We start from the raw sequence: 14,484 nt of genomic DNA, 5'->3' as shown, positions 1-14,484 counted from the left end.
CAGGTTACCACGGTGACCTATAGCATCTAGTTATACAGCATTGCAGGTTACCACGGTGACATATAGTATCTAGTTATACAGCATTGCAGGTTACCACGGTGACACATAACATCTAGTTATACAGCATTGCAGGTTACCACGGTGATATATAGCATCTAGTTATACAGCATTGCAGGTTACCACGGTGACACATAGCATCTAGTTATAAAGCATTGCAGGTTACCACGGTGACACATAGCACCTAGTTATACAGCATGGCAGGTTACCACGGTGACACATAGCATCTAGTTATAAAGCATTGCAGGTTACCATGGTGACATATAGCACCTAGTTATACAGCATTGCAGGTTACCACGGTGACATATAGCATCTAGTTATACAGCATTGCACCACGGTCACCACGGTGACATATAGCATCTAGTTATACAGCATTGCAGGTTACCACGGTGACCTATAGCATCTAGTTATACAGCATTGCAGGTTACCACGGTGACCTATAGCATCTAGTTATACAGCATTGCAGGTTACCACGGTGACACATAGCGTCTAGTTATACAGCATTGCAGGTTACCACGGTGACATATAGCATCTAGTTATACAGCATTGCAGGTTACCACGGTGACATATAGCATCTAGTTATAAAGCATTGCAGGTTACCACGGTGACATACAGTATAGCATCTAGTTATACAGCATTGCAGGTTACCACGGTGACATATAGCATCTAGTTATAAAGCATTGCAGGTTACCACGGTGACACATAGCATCTAGTTATACAGCATTGCAGGTTACCACGGTGACATATAGCATCTAGTTATACAGCATTGCAGGTTACCACGGTGACCTATAGCATCTAGTTATACAGCATTGCAGGTTACCACGGTGACCTATAGCATCTAGTTATACAGCATTGCAGGTTACCACGGTGACCTATAGCATCTAGTTATACAGTATTGCAGGTTACCACGGTGACATATAGCATCTAGTTATACAGCATTGCAGGTTACCACGGTGACATATAGCATCTAGTTAAACAGCATTGCAGGTTACCACGGTGACATATAGCATCTAGTTATAAAGCATTGCAGGTTACCACGGTGACATATAGCATCTAGTTATACAGCATTGCAGGTTACCACGGTGACATATAGCATCTAGTTATACAGCATTGCAGGTTACCACGGTGACATATAGCATCTAGTTATACAGCATTGCAGGTTACCACGGTGACATATAGCATCTAGTTATACAGCATTGCAGGTTACCACGGTGACATATAGCATCTAGTTATACAGCATTGCACCACGGTCACCACGGTGACATATAGCATCTAGTTATACAGCATTGCAGGTTACCACGGTGACATATAGCATCTAGTTATAAAGCATTGCAGGTTACCACGGTGACATACAGTATAGCATCTAGTTATACAGCATTGCAGGTTACCACGGTGACATATAGCATCTAGTTATAAAGCATTGCAGGTTACCACGGTGACATATAGTAGCTAGTTATAAAGCATTGCAGGTTACCACGGTGACATATAGCATCTAGTTATACAGCATTGCAGGTTACCACGGTGACATATAGCATCTAGTTAATCAGCATTGCAGGTTACCACGGTGACATATAGCATCTAGTTATACAGCATTGCAGGTTACCACGGTGACCTATAGCATCTAGTTATACAGCATTGCAGGTTACCATGGTGACCTATAGCATCTAGTTATACAGCATTGCAGGTTACCACGGTGACCTATAGCATCTAGTTATACAGCATTGCAGGTTACCACGGTGACATATAGCATCTAGTTATACAGCATTGCAGGTTACCACGGTGACCTATAGCATCTAGTTATACAGCATTGCAGGTTACCACGGTGACCTATAGCATCTAGTTAAACAGCATTGCAGGTTACCACGGTGACACATAGCATCTAGTTATACAGCATTGCAGGTTACCACGGTGACCTATAGCATCTAGTTATACAGCATTGCAGGTTACCACGGTGACCTATAGCATCTAGTTATACAGCATTGCAGGTTACCACGGTGACCTATAGCATCTAGTTATACAGCATTGCAGGTTACCACGGTGACCTATAGCATCTAGTTATACAGCATTGCAGGTTACTACGGTGACATATAGCATCTAGTTACACAGCATTGCAGGTTATCACGGTGACATATAGCATCTAGTTATACAGCATTGCAGGTTACCACGGTGACATATAGCATCTAGTTATACAGCATTGCAGGTTACCACGGTGACATATAGCATCTAGTTATACAGCATTGCAGGTTACCACGGTGACATATAGCATCTAGTTATACAGCATTGCAGGTTACCACGGTGACATATAGCATCTAGTTATACAGCATTGCAGGTTACCACGGTGACCTATAGCATCTAGTTATACAGCATTGCAGGTTACCACGGTGACCTATAGCATCTAGTTATACAGCATTGCAGGTTACCACGGTGACCTATAGCATCTAGTTATACAGCATTGCAGGTTACCACGGTGACATATAGCATCTAGTTATAAAGCATTGCAGGTTACCATGGTGACATATAGCATCTAGTTATACAGCATTGCAGGTTACCACGGTGACCTATAGCATCTAGTTATACAGCATTGCAGGTTACCACGGTGACCTATAGCATCTAGTTATAAAGCATTGCAGGTTACCACGGTGACATATAGCATCTAGTTATACAGCATTGCAGGTTACCACGGTGACATATAGCATCTAGTTATACAGCATTGCAGGTTACCACGGTGACATATAGCATCTAGTTATAAAGCATTGCAGGTTACCACGGTGACATATAGCATCTAGTTATACAGCATTGCAGGTTACCACGGTGACATATAGCATCTAGTTATACAGCATTGCAGGTTACCACGGTGACATATAGCATCTAGTTATACAGCATTGCAGGTTACCACGGTGACATATAGCATCTAGTTATACAGCATTGCAGGTTACCACGGTGACATATAGCATCTAGTTATACAGCATTGCAGGTTACCACGGTGACATATAGCATCTAGTTATACAGCATTGCAGGTTACCACGGTGACCTATAGCATCTAGTTATACAGCATTGCAGGTTACCACGGTGACCTATAGCATCTAGTTATACAGCATTGCAGGTTACCACGGTGACATATAGCATCTAGTTATACAGCATTGCAGGTTACCACGGTGACATATAGCATCTAGTTATAAAGCATTGCAGGTTACCATGGTGACATATAGCATCTAGTTATACAGCATTGCAGGTTACCACGGTGACCTATAGCATCTAGTTATACAGCATTGCAGGTTACCACGGTGACCTATAGCATCTAGTTATAAAGCATTGCAGGTTACCACGGTGACATATAGCATCTAGTTATACAGCATTGCAGGTTACCACGGTGACATATAGCATCTAGTTATACAGCATTGCAGGTTACCACGGTGACATATAGCATCTAGTTATAAAGCATTGCAGGTTACCACGGTGACATATAGCATCTAGTTATACAGCATTGCAGGTTACCACGGTGACATATAGCATCTAGTTATACAGCATTGCAGGTTACCACGGTGATATATAGCATCTAGTTATACATGCTAATTGCTACATTACAGTGTCAGCGGCTGTGACGGAGGGGGGTCACCAAATTATAACTTGCCTCCGGGCGTCTGGGATGAACTTACGCCACTGCACAGGAAGGAATGGAAGGTGGATTATACCTGGGCGGCTATAGCAGTTTGTTTCCCGGCCTTACACCCAGCAATTACACAGAATTCTGCATGTTTATTATATGCACGTTACAGGAGGTGCTAATGTGCAGCGTTAGCTGGCTACTAGGACCAGCCCCCAGGCCTGTTATATCAAATTGTAAAAGAATTCCGTCTCTGATCATGACAACTATTTCCCTATTTCACTGAGTGACAGTAATATAAAAGTCTGCTGACCCCTTTATCAAACTTCAAATTCTACCTCCCATCAGCCATCGTCACCCGCCCTGTGCATTAAAGACAAACAGACTAAGACAGACAGATGAGTGATCGCATTACACCTGATCCCTCCAGACTAGGGGTGAGCGGGTTCGGATTTCTGAAATCCGAACCCCCCCGAGCCTCCCGATCCGAGTCCGATCCGAGTCAGGCTCGACTTTTCCCGCCTGACTCGGATTCTGAAATCGAGGCAAAACGTCATCATCCCGCCTTCCGAGTCTCGCGGGTTTTGGATCCTATATAAGGTACCCGCGTCGGCGCCATTTTCTCACTCGGCTGTGGACAGTGAAGATGGAAGGTGGGAGTTAGGGCTGGCTGGGCTGTGTAGTGTAGTGCAGAGTAGTGCTGTGCTGTGCTGCGCTGTGCTGTGCTGTGCTGCGCTGTGCTGCTGTTGTCCATAGGGGCTGTGTCCACTACTTCAAAGTCCATAGGGGCTGGCTGTGTTGTGCTGTGCTGCTGTTGTTAATAGGGGCTGTGTCCACTACTTCAAAGTCCATAGGGGCTGGCTGGACTGTGTCGTGCAGTCAGTTGTCCATAGGGGCTGTGTCCACTCCAAAGTCCTGTGCAGTGTCCCAGTCCTAAAGGGGTGCTGTAGTGTTGTCCAGGGGGTGCTCTGTCCATCAGGGGTGCTCCCCCCAAGTCCTAAAAAAAAAATATTTTTTCTGTGTTTGTGAATTGTGTGCGCAGTAGCCGCACATGCATCAACAAAGTAGTGCCAAGCGTGCGCCTGTGTCATAAGTAAAGGGCCGGCTGGCTTGACCGTTAAAGGGTGCTGTAACCCCCAAAGTACACTCCAGTCCAAACCAAAAAAAAAATTATTTTCTGTGTTTGTGAATTGTGTGCGCAGTAGCCGCACGTGCATCAACAAAGTAGTGCCAAGCGTGCGCCTGTGTCATAAGTAAAGGGCCGGCTGGCTTGACCGTTAAAGGGTGCTGTAACCCCCAAAGTACACTCCAGTCCAAACCAAAAAAAAAATTATTTTCTGTGTTTGTGAATTGTGTGCGCAGTAGCCGCACGTGCATCAACAAAGTAGTGCCAAGCGTGCGCCTGTGTCATAAGTAAAGGGCCGGCTGGCTTGACCGTTAAAGGGTGCTGTAACCCCCAAAGTACACTCCAGTCCAAACCAAATAAAAAAATATTTTCTGTGTTTGTGAATTGTGTGCGCAGTAGCCGCACGTGCATCAACAAAGTAGTGCCAAGCGTGCGCCTATGTCATAAGTAAAGGGCCGACTGGCTTGACCGTTAAAGGGTGCTGTAACCCCCAAAGTACACTCCAAACCAAATAAAAAAATATTTTCTGTGTTTGTGAATTGTTTGCGCAGTAGCCGCACGTGCATCAACAAAGTAGTGCCAAGCGTGCGCCTGTGTCATAAGTAAAGGGCCGGCTGGCTTGACCGTTAAAGGGTGCTGTAACCCCCAAAGTACACTCCAGTCCAAACCAAATAAAAAAATATTTTCTGTGTTTGTGAATTGTGTGCGCAGTAGCCGCACGTGCATCAACAAAGTAGTGCCAAGCGTGCGCCTGTGTCATAAGTAAAGGGCCGGCTGGCTTGACCGTTAAAGGGTGCTGTATCCCCCAAAGTACACTCCAGTCCAAACCAAATAGAAAAATATTTTATGTGTTTGTGAATTGTGTGCGCAGTAGCCGCACGTGCATCAACAAAGTAGTGCCAAGCGTGCGTCTGTGTCATAAGTAAAGGGCCGGCTGGCTTGACCGTTAAAGGGTGCTGTATCCCCCAAAGTACACTCCAGTCCAAACCAAATAAAAAAATATTTTATGTATTTGTGAATTGTGTGCGCAGTAGCCGCACGTGCATCAACAAAGTAGTGCCAAGCGTGCGCCTGTGTCCCATAAGTAAAGAGCCGGCTGGCTCATTTCTTAAAGGGTGGTGTAACCACTTCCTCCTAGTGCTGAAGCTGCTGCCACTAGTCATGACATAGATGATAACATGCCATCAACGTCATCTGCCAAGGCCGATGCCCAATGTCATAGTAGAGGGCACATACAATCCCAAATGACAAAGTTCAGGAAAATGACCTTGAAAAAAACATTTAAATCATCTGAAGAGAAACGTAAACTTGCCAATAAGCCATTTACGACACGGAGTGGCAAGGAACGGCTAAGGTCTTTCCCTATGTTCATGACTAGTGGTTCAGCTTCACATGACGATGGAAGCCCTCCTCCCGCTAAAAAAATCAAACGAGTTAAGCTGGCAAAAGCACAGCGAAGAACTGTGCATTCTAAGAAGATATCACAAATCCCCAAGGAGAGTCCAAGTGTGGTGGCAGTTGCGATGCCTGACCTTCCCAGCACTGGACGGGAAGAGGTGGCTCTTTCCACCATTTGCACGCCCCCTGCAAGTGCTGAAAGGAGCACCCACAGTCCACTTGCTGATATGCAAATTGAAGATGTCACTGTTGAAGTACAACAGGATGAGGATACTGGTGTAGCTGGCACTGAGGAGGAAGTTGGCGAGGAGGATTCTGATGGTGATGTGGTTTGTTTAAATCAGGCTCCGGGGGAGACAGTTGTTGTCCGTGGGATGAAAAAGCCCATCACGGTCATGCCTGGGCAGAAGACCAAACATTCCACCTCTTTGGTCTGGCAATATTTCTATCCAAATCCGGACAACAACTGTCTTGCCATATGTACCATATGTAAAGGTGAAATAAGTAGGGGTAGGGACGTTAACCACCTAGGAACATCCTCCCTTATACGGCACCTGCAGCGCGTTCATAATAAGTTACTGTCAAGTTCAGAAACTTTGGCTAAGACCGTAAGCAGTCCAGGGACACCTAAATCCCTTTTTCCTGTTTTATCCAAGGAATCTGTGGATGAGGAGGATGAGGACGACATCTTGCCTCCGTAGAGCCAGTTTGTGCAGTGACACATTAATTGCCAGCTTGTTTTGAGGGGGCCCAAACGAACCAATCATTTCAGCCACAGTCATGTGGCAGACCCTGGCGCTGAAATGATTGGTTTGTTAAAGTGTGCATGTCCTATTTATACAACATAAGGGTGGGTGGGAGGGCCCAAGGACAATTCCATCTTGCACCTCTTTTTTTTCTTTGCAGTATGTACTGTTTGGGGCCTAGTTTTTCAAACTGCCATCCTGTCTGCCACTGCAGTGTCACTCCTAGATGGGCCACGTGTTTGTGCCGCCCACTCGTGTCGCTTAGCTAAACCTTCTATCGGATGAGGTGTTGTCACGTGTGCAAACCACTTATCATACTAAGATAAAATAAAGACACTGAGACGTGGATTTGGCAGATAACTTGATGGCGATTTATTGGAGCAATAATAATTATTATTTATTTATTATTTATTTAAGGATGTATGGTGGCAAAGAAAGGACGGCCAGAAATCAGCCAGATCTGCTATGCCCACACACAAACAACAAAAGGCATAGCAGGCGTAGATCGCCCAGAGTGCATACACATAACCATGTAAATCATGTCAACAACAAAAGGTAACGCTCACCCCCATCTTGACTTCCCACCCGTTTAGGTGGTGATACTGCCCCCCGTTAGGTTGGTACAGCCAACTACCAGTCAACGAAGGTAGCGCCCTTAAATCATAATTGCACCTGGACTGGCGACCTGCCGTTCTTTCCCGCCACAGCAAGGTTCAGCTTATAGAACCGCCGCACCGCCACCATACCAAGTACTACCCCAATAACGCCAACTCCTCAAAAAGATCCCCAATAAACAATGACACACCCTCCTCTGTTAAATGAACTCCATCAGGTCTATACATATAACTAAATCGAAATTGAATGTTATTATGGTAAATGAAACGGCCATAATTGGCCATCACAAATTTGGCAACTGCGAAATTAAGTTTCTTCCTAGCTTCGTCATTAGCAGGAAAACTCCTAACCCCACGCCTGACCTGTCGAGGTACAATGCAAGACCAAATTAATTTACACAAGGGCCAGGCCGATAGCACCCTCGCCAAATCGTTGACAATATCAACTCGTAATTCTACAGTGGACCTCTGCCCTAAGTCGTTGCCTCTTAAATAAGCCACCAAAATACGTGGCCTACCAAAAAGCCTTGCATACTCTAACAGTTTAGGACAAAAGGAATGCCATCTCATACCTCTGGAACCTATCCAACGGACCCTAGCTGAATATTCAAAAATTGGAGCTTGATCTGAACTCAAACCTAGCAGCCCAGAAAATATATGAGTGGCCTATAACCCAAATGTCCTGCGTGTCAAAGAGCAATCCTAAAGGTGGAGGAAAGCAGTAAATAAAAATTTAGTAATTGTCATAAAACAATAAAATTTTATGGTGTATTAGTGGGATCTGATAGAACATAAGTGAGTATCTGCAAAAAAGAAAAAATTTTCTATTGGTCGCCGACTTTACTATTTGAAGTGGCTGAGACAAACAGAAGACACAAAGGGGAAGAATGGGTGGGGGGGAATTGGGAAAAAACAGGTGAACTCGGCAAGAGGTAAAATAAAAACCTGCTGAGGGATGGACTATGGCCTAATTAAATGATTGAGAATAGCCGAATTGAATCCGTCAGTTCAGGTAAAAATTGTAAAATCCCTCAAGACTCCCATTGCCAGCAATGGCGAGTAGCTAATCCTGAGTAGGACGGACAGGGGTAACAGACAAGACAGGACAGTACATGAGACAAGACAAAAACCAGGCAAGCATAAAATATAAACGTAACCGGAACAGACTGTGAAATGACTTTAAACAAAGGGCCTTCATGCCTAGGTCGAATGTAACCTTTATAACTATCCGATTTCCAATGTCCTAGGGCCTTAATTTCTGATGCCGAGAAACCCGCAGCTGCCGCCGAAGTTGTGGCTCCGATCAGAAACGAGTGTGTACCAAAATCTTGAGGCGGGAGGCCTAAAACTGATACACACCTCTTCAAAAACCAACCAAACTGGTATTTGGTAAGCGGAGTCCTGTCCATATGCATGAGTCATGAACCAGGAACATCCGGCCGCAATAACTCATACCGCATAGCTAGTGCCACGGGGCAGATCTGTTCGTCCCTAGATGGACCCAACGAGATCCACCTACCCCTACCAGTCTGGTCGGTCTTCGACTGCCGAATCCTACAGAGAACAGACCTCTCACTGACCAGGATATCCGAGAGGAGCATGGCGGCATCAACCCATTTGGATGATGCCACCAGCTCCGATACCCTCAAGGTGCCGTGAAAAGCCTCCGAAAACACCACTTGAATCAGGACCACCTCATACGCAGTAAGAGCCACTCCGAGAACCGCCCCTAATACTGCCGGAAGCAGATGAGCGTCCACAGGTCTCCTACGGTCAGCTACTAGCCGGGACACCCGTGCCAAACCCTTTAAAGCCTTCACTATCAGAAAACTTTTAGTAAAGTCAGGTTGGCCCTTCAATTTACAATAAAATGCAATGCCCCCCAAAGAGCGCGCAACAGAAGCCCTGAATCTGCCAGCCAAACGGAGACTCCAAATAAAAGAAAGCATCGAACGATGCTGACTCTTACCTGCCTGTTTGCTGCTACGGGAATAATCTTCCCATTCATTCCATGCCTGCCGATATGCTCGCAACGTGGAGGGGGCTAAAGACTGTTCTGCTTAGCCCTCCATGCCGGCTCGATCACCTGCCAAACATAAGAGGGGCAAAGCACAACGTCAGCACCAGGGGCCAGAGATCGGGACCTAGCCCAGTGGAAACGTGATAACGCATCGTCTATCTCATTCTCCACCCCAGGAATGTGTCTTGCCTTAAACATGATGTCACAGCGCAAACATGTGAGCACAGCTGCGCTAGCAAGCGCAAAACCAGCAGGGAAGCCGCATGTTGCTGATTGTATCGCATGGACCATGCCCAGGTTGTCACACCTGATAATGATGCTGCGATTGCGTAACCATTCCCCCCAGATTTCCAAGGAAACCATTATGGGAAAGAGTTTGAGAAGGAGTAAGTCCTTAGTCAAACCCTTTCCCACCCATTCTTCCAGCCAACGGCCAACGCACCAGGAGCCATCAAGGTAACATCCGAACCCCGTGGTGCCTGCTGCATCGGTGAACAGCTGCAGCTGCAAATTGTCAGCGGCTGGAGACATCCACAACCGAACGCCATTAAAATCCCGAAGAAACGAGACCCAGACAGAGAGGTCCTGCTTAATCTCTGAGGATAAACGTAGCAAATGTCTCGGTTAGTGACACCAGCCGTGGCCCTTTCCAATTTACGTGAAAAAGCTCTGCCCATTGGAATTACTTTACAGGCCCAGGAGGGATTGCGCCTGCCGCAGGGTAATTCTACTGGAAGCCGTGCATTCCGCTATGGCATTACTTGACAGGCTTATCGAGAGGAATGCGACAAGAACCCACCGAGGTACAGATCTCGATACCCAGGAATGACAAGGGGAAGGGCCCTCCGTTTTGTCCACAGCAACGGGAACTCCAAATGAAAAAACAGCGCTCGTAAAGAAAACAAAAGATAACTGCATCTGCCTGAACCGGAAGGGCCGACACACAGAAAGTCATCGAGATAGTGGGCTATTCCATGACTACCGCAAAAATTAAATAAATAAATTCCGCGCACCAGTGTAGGAAGGTGCTAAAATGCTCGAAAAACGCACAGGACACAGAACACCCCATAGGCAAGCATTTGTCTATGCAATATCCATTGTCCAAGCTAAAAACCCATAAACTGGAATGACTCTGGGTGCAAAGGAAGTAGACGAAAAGCTGACTCAACATCTATCTTAGCCATCAGTGCGCCCGGACCATAACACCTAATGACGTCCAAAGCATCGTCAAAAGACTGGTACACCACCGAGGAAACCTCAACTGGTATGGCATAATTTACTGACGAGCCTGGCGGATAAGACAGATGTTGCATGAGCCCTTATTTTCCTGGAATTTTCTTGGGAACCACTCCCACCGGGGAATTCACAAGATCCCTAATGGGGGTTCTGCAAAAGGCCCAGCAATGCGCCTGCGCTAACCTCGCCAGCCACTTTTTCCCTAAGAATGTGAGGCAATTCAAAGGCAGACTTCAAATTTCTAGGCGGATATGTGTCGACATCCCTGCAAATAGGTAAACGAAAACCAAAACTGAAGCCTTTTAACGAAAATTCTGCGTCCTGCAGAACCGGGTACCAACTCAACCATTTTGCTATCGCTGTGACACGGACAGGGGATGGAACTTTACTTAGCACTTGTGCCTTTTGCTGGCTGTGCAGGCTGCTGCTGGGCACCCCCCTTGAAACACTTGGCAACTGGGTGATTGCCACCACATCGCAAGCAGAGGTGACGAAAACGACATTTTAATGTGGAATTATTAAAGGCGAAGCATTTTCCCCAGACGCCTGCTGTTAGCCCTGACGAACTGAACTAGCTGCTTTGCTCGCGTTGTACCCCTCATAGGCAGGACGCGAAGGCTGCGTGACCTCCAGCAATGTATATTTGTCGAAGTAGGAGCATAGCTGAGAATGGAGCTTCCCGGTGATAGCTGCTTGGGGCAGTGATTGCAATAATAAGCTGTGCACCCTGTAGAAATTCACTGTAGCACATGTATTCTGTCTATTTTGTAAGTTAAATGCTCAGAATACAGTATATAATACAATCTCCTCTATTGGCTGATAATAATGATTCAAAGGAGATAAAAGCTAGATCTTAGGTGCTATAGATAAATAAAGCAGAGTCAAAGCCATTACCCCTTACTGTCATATAACGCATCACTAAAGCATTCTATTCCCCCAATGATACCTCAATGCCCAGCATAATACTGACACTGTTTGCTGCAACTGTTTTCTACCATTAAGAGCCATAATCAGCACTTAGACCATCTATAAAATACATCATACGAATGTACTGAATGATATAATTCTGGCATATACAGGACCAGCAGACACAGTAAGTAATTATATGTAGAAGTAGAGCCATCCTGTCTGAGCTGAATCTTTTTATTTCATGTGCCGGCTCCTTTACAGATCATATGAGCAAGTTGGGGAATCTGGGAGAGGGCAGAAAAAGAAACCATGCTCTGTCCTGGAAACAGATGCACAGATTGGTCCCCTTATGTACCGGATGGTGTATTATCCAGTATTAATAATTGATCCAATAGGTGATCCATATCAGTGCACCCCGTACAGTGCATGTTTTCCAGATCTAGTTGGTGCACAACAATATTCATTACTGGCTTTTTAACTTTTTCTACTGGCTGACACATTTAAAAGATCAACAGGGACTGTAGTGCTAGTTATTTCATTTGTGACACTGAGGGGATCCTAAAAAACATGCAACTTTAGTATTATATGCTATTTCTATTGTAGTCATCATGGTGTGGGCTGAGGGGGGGTTCAGGTAAGGCACTCATAAACCCCTCCTGCATTTGCCTATGGTGCTGGCCATTGCAGCCACAAAGATAATATTGACCAGGGGCATTAAGGACTAAAGGGAAGCACCCCTCCCCCGCACTGGCACACCTTCCACAAAGCTGCTGCAGCCTGAGGGGGGATAGAACTATCAATAGGGGAACCACACCTGCAGCTCCTAATAACATGGGGACACTGTGGAGCCAGGGACCAGGGTCTGGGGAGGCTCATTACTAGGCAGGACATAGCTACACCCACCCCCAGCAGAACAAGAAATCAGAAAAGACACTGATTGAGGACAGAAAGGAAAAGTAAAAGCAATGATATGAAGTAAATGAAAAGAGACTAAATACAATAAGGAAAAGGAGGAGAGAAGAAGAGAAGAAGGAGAAGCACTAAGAGAGTTTTATTAAGGAAAATGACAACTGACAAAATGCACTTCCCTGTCCTGGAGGAATCTGGAACAAAGAGGCTTTGGCCCACACTTTTAGCCCACTATATAATGTTCCTGTTACAAACCCGCCCCTGCTTGCAATAGGCTAACTCCCACAAGTAATTTGCATACATGCCGGCCCCCATCCTAGAGGTTTAAAACACCTCTTTTCTTATGCAATCTTTCGGTTTCTCATAGTCATCCAGCTACCTCGGTGCAACCTTTTGGCCATAAAAACAATATTGTGAGGTGTGAGGTGTTCAGAATAGACTGGAAATGAGTGGAAATGAAGGTTATTGAGGTTAATAATAGCATAGGAGCAGAAAAACCTACAAATTCTGTGATTTTAGCTGTTTTTATGCTTTTTAAAAAAAAAATACAGATCCAAAACACAAAACCCAGAACCCAAAACACGGAAGGGTGGTTTTGGCAAAACCAATCCAGATCCAAAACACGAAGAAAGATCCAGATCCAAAACCAAAACACAAAACACGAAAAGTGGCCGGTGCACACCCCTACTCCAGACTAACAGAAAACAGAGAAGTTTAATAAATGCTGAATTACAAACTGCAAGGGAGGCCTCATCCTCTGTTATCCTGGGCACAAGTGGCCAATTCACATTACAGCAACAGGCACAAATACTTTCATGTGTCCAATTGATGGGACCGTCAAATCAGTCGGACACAGAAGAGGTCCTCTAGTGACCTCTGCTTGTCCTCGTCTATATATACAGAAGGGGGGCATCTGCAATATTATTTAATTAATATATTAATGGGCTAAATATTTTTATTGTATTAACAGGACAATATTATTTATTAAATGTATTACATGGGAAATATTTCATTGTTAATTGGTATTTAAAAAAAATATATATATGATGAGGGCAACATTATTTAATTAATGACTCTAAAAATGATGCCCACATCATAATATAATAAATGTTGCCCCATCATAAAAAAAAACATTTAAACATTAAATAACAATTAATTAATATTGCCCCTTAATATAATTAATTAATATTTGCTCGCTCACTTAATTAAAAAAAATATATTTTGCCTCCTAATATATGAATAATGTTGAGAATTAGTAATGTTATCTTTCTCTTTACTCATTATATGATGGCTGACGTAATAAGGGTATTGTCTCCTTTCCCTCTGATTGGCCAGATACGTCACGCTGAACGCAAGCTACAGTAGAAGAAGCTGCTCATTTATTTGGGCAGCTTTGACGGCGCTTTTATGGTGGTTTGCCAAACGGCCGCTTAGTAATTTGGATGGATTCTATATTTTCCCTTGTAAAATAAGTATGGCGTTGTGTAGCGGGCAGTTTCTCTCACAGGGCGGTTTCTGAACGGTTCAGGCTTTAGTAAATCACCAGATCACAAAACCGCAGGAAAACCATAAAAAAAAAACAACTGCTAAAACTGACGTATATTAAATTTACTCCCAGATCATTGTCTCGCTTGGTACAGTAGTGGGGATTCTGCTGCAATAAATATAAGCTGTATTTTGTGGCAAAGACATAAATAAAATAACGTACAGATCTCATGTGTATAAGTGTCTATCACAGCAGGAGCTTGATCAGAAGCTGCAGACAGAGCTTTATACATTGGGTAATCAGACAACTGGTGGTCAATGGACCGTTCCACCCCTGGGGGACTGCTCTGTGAGGATAAAGTCACCCCAAATGAGATTAT

Source organism: Taudactylus pleione, unplaced genomic scaffold, assembly GCF_031769625.1.
Source record: "Taudactylus pleione unplaced genomic scaffold, aTauple2 ptg000447l, whole genome shotgun sequence".
Classification (NCBI taxonomy): Eukaryota; Metazoa; Chordata; class Amphibia; order Anura; family Myobatrachidae; genus Taudactylus; species Taudactylus pleione.
The sequence above is the reverse complement of the archived record's forward strand: the minus strand, read 5'-3'. Positions refer to the sequence as shown.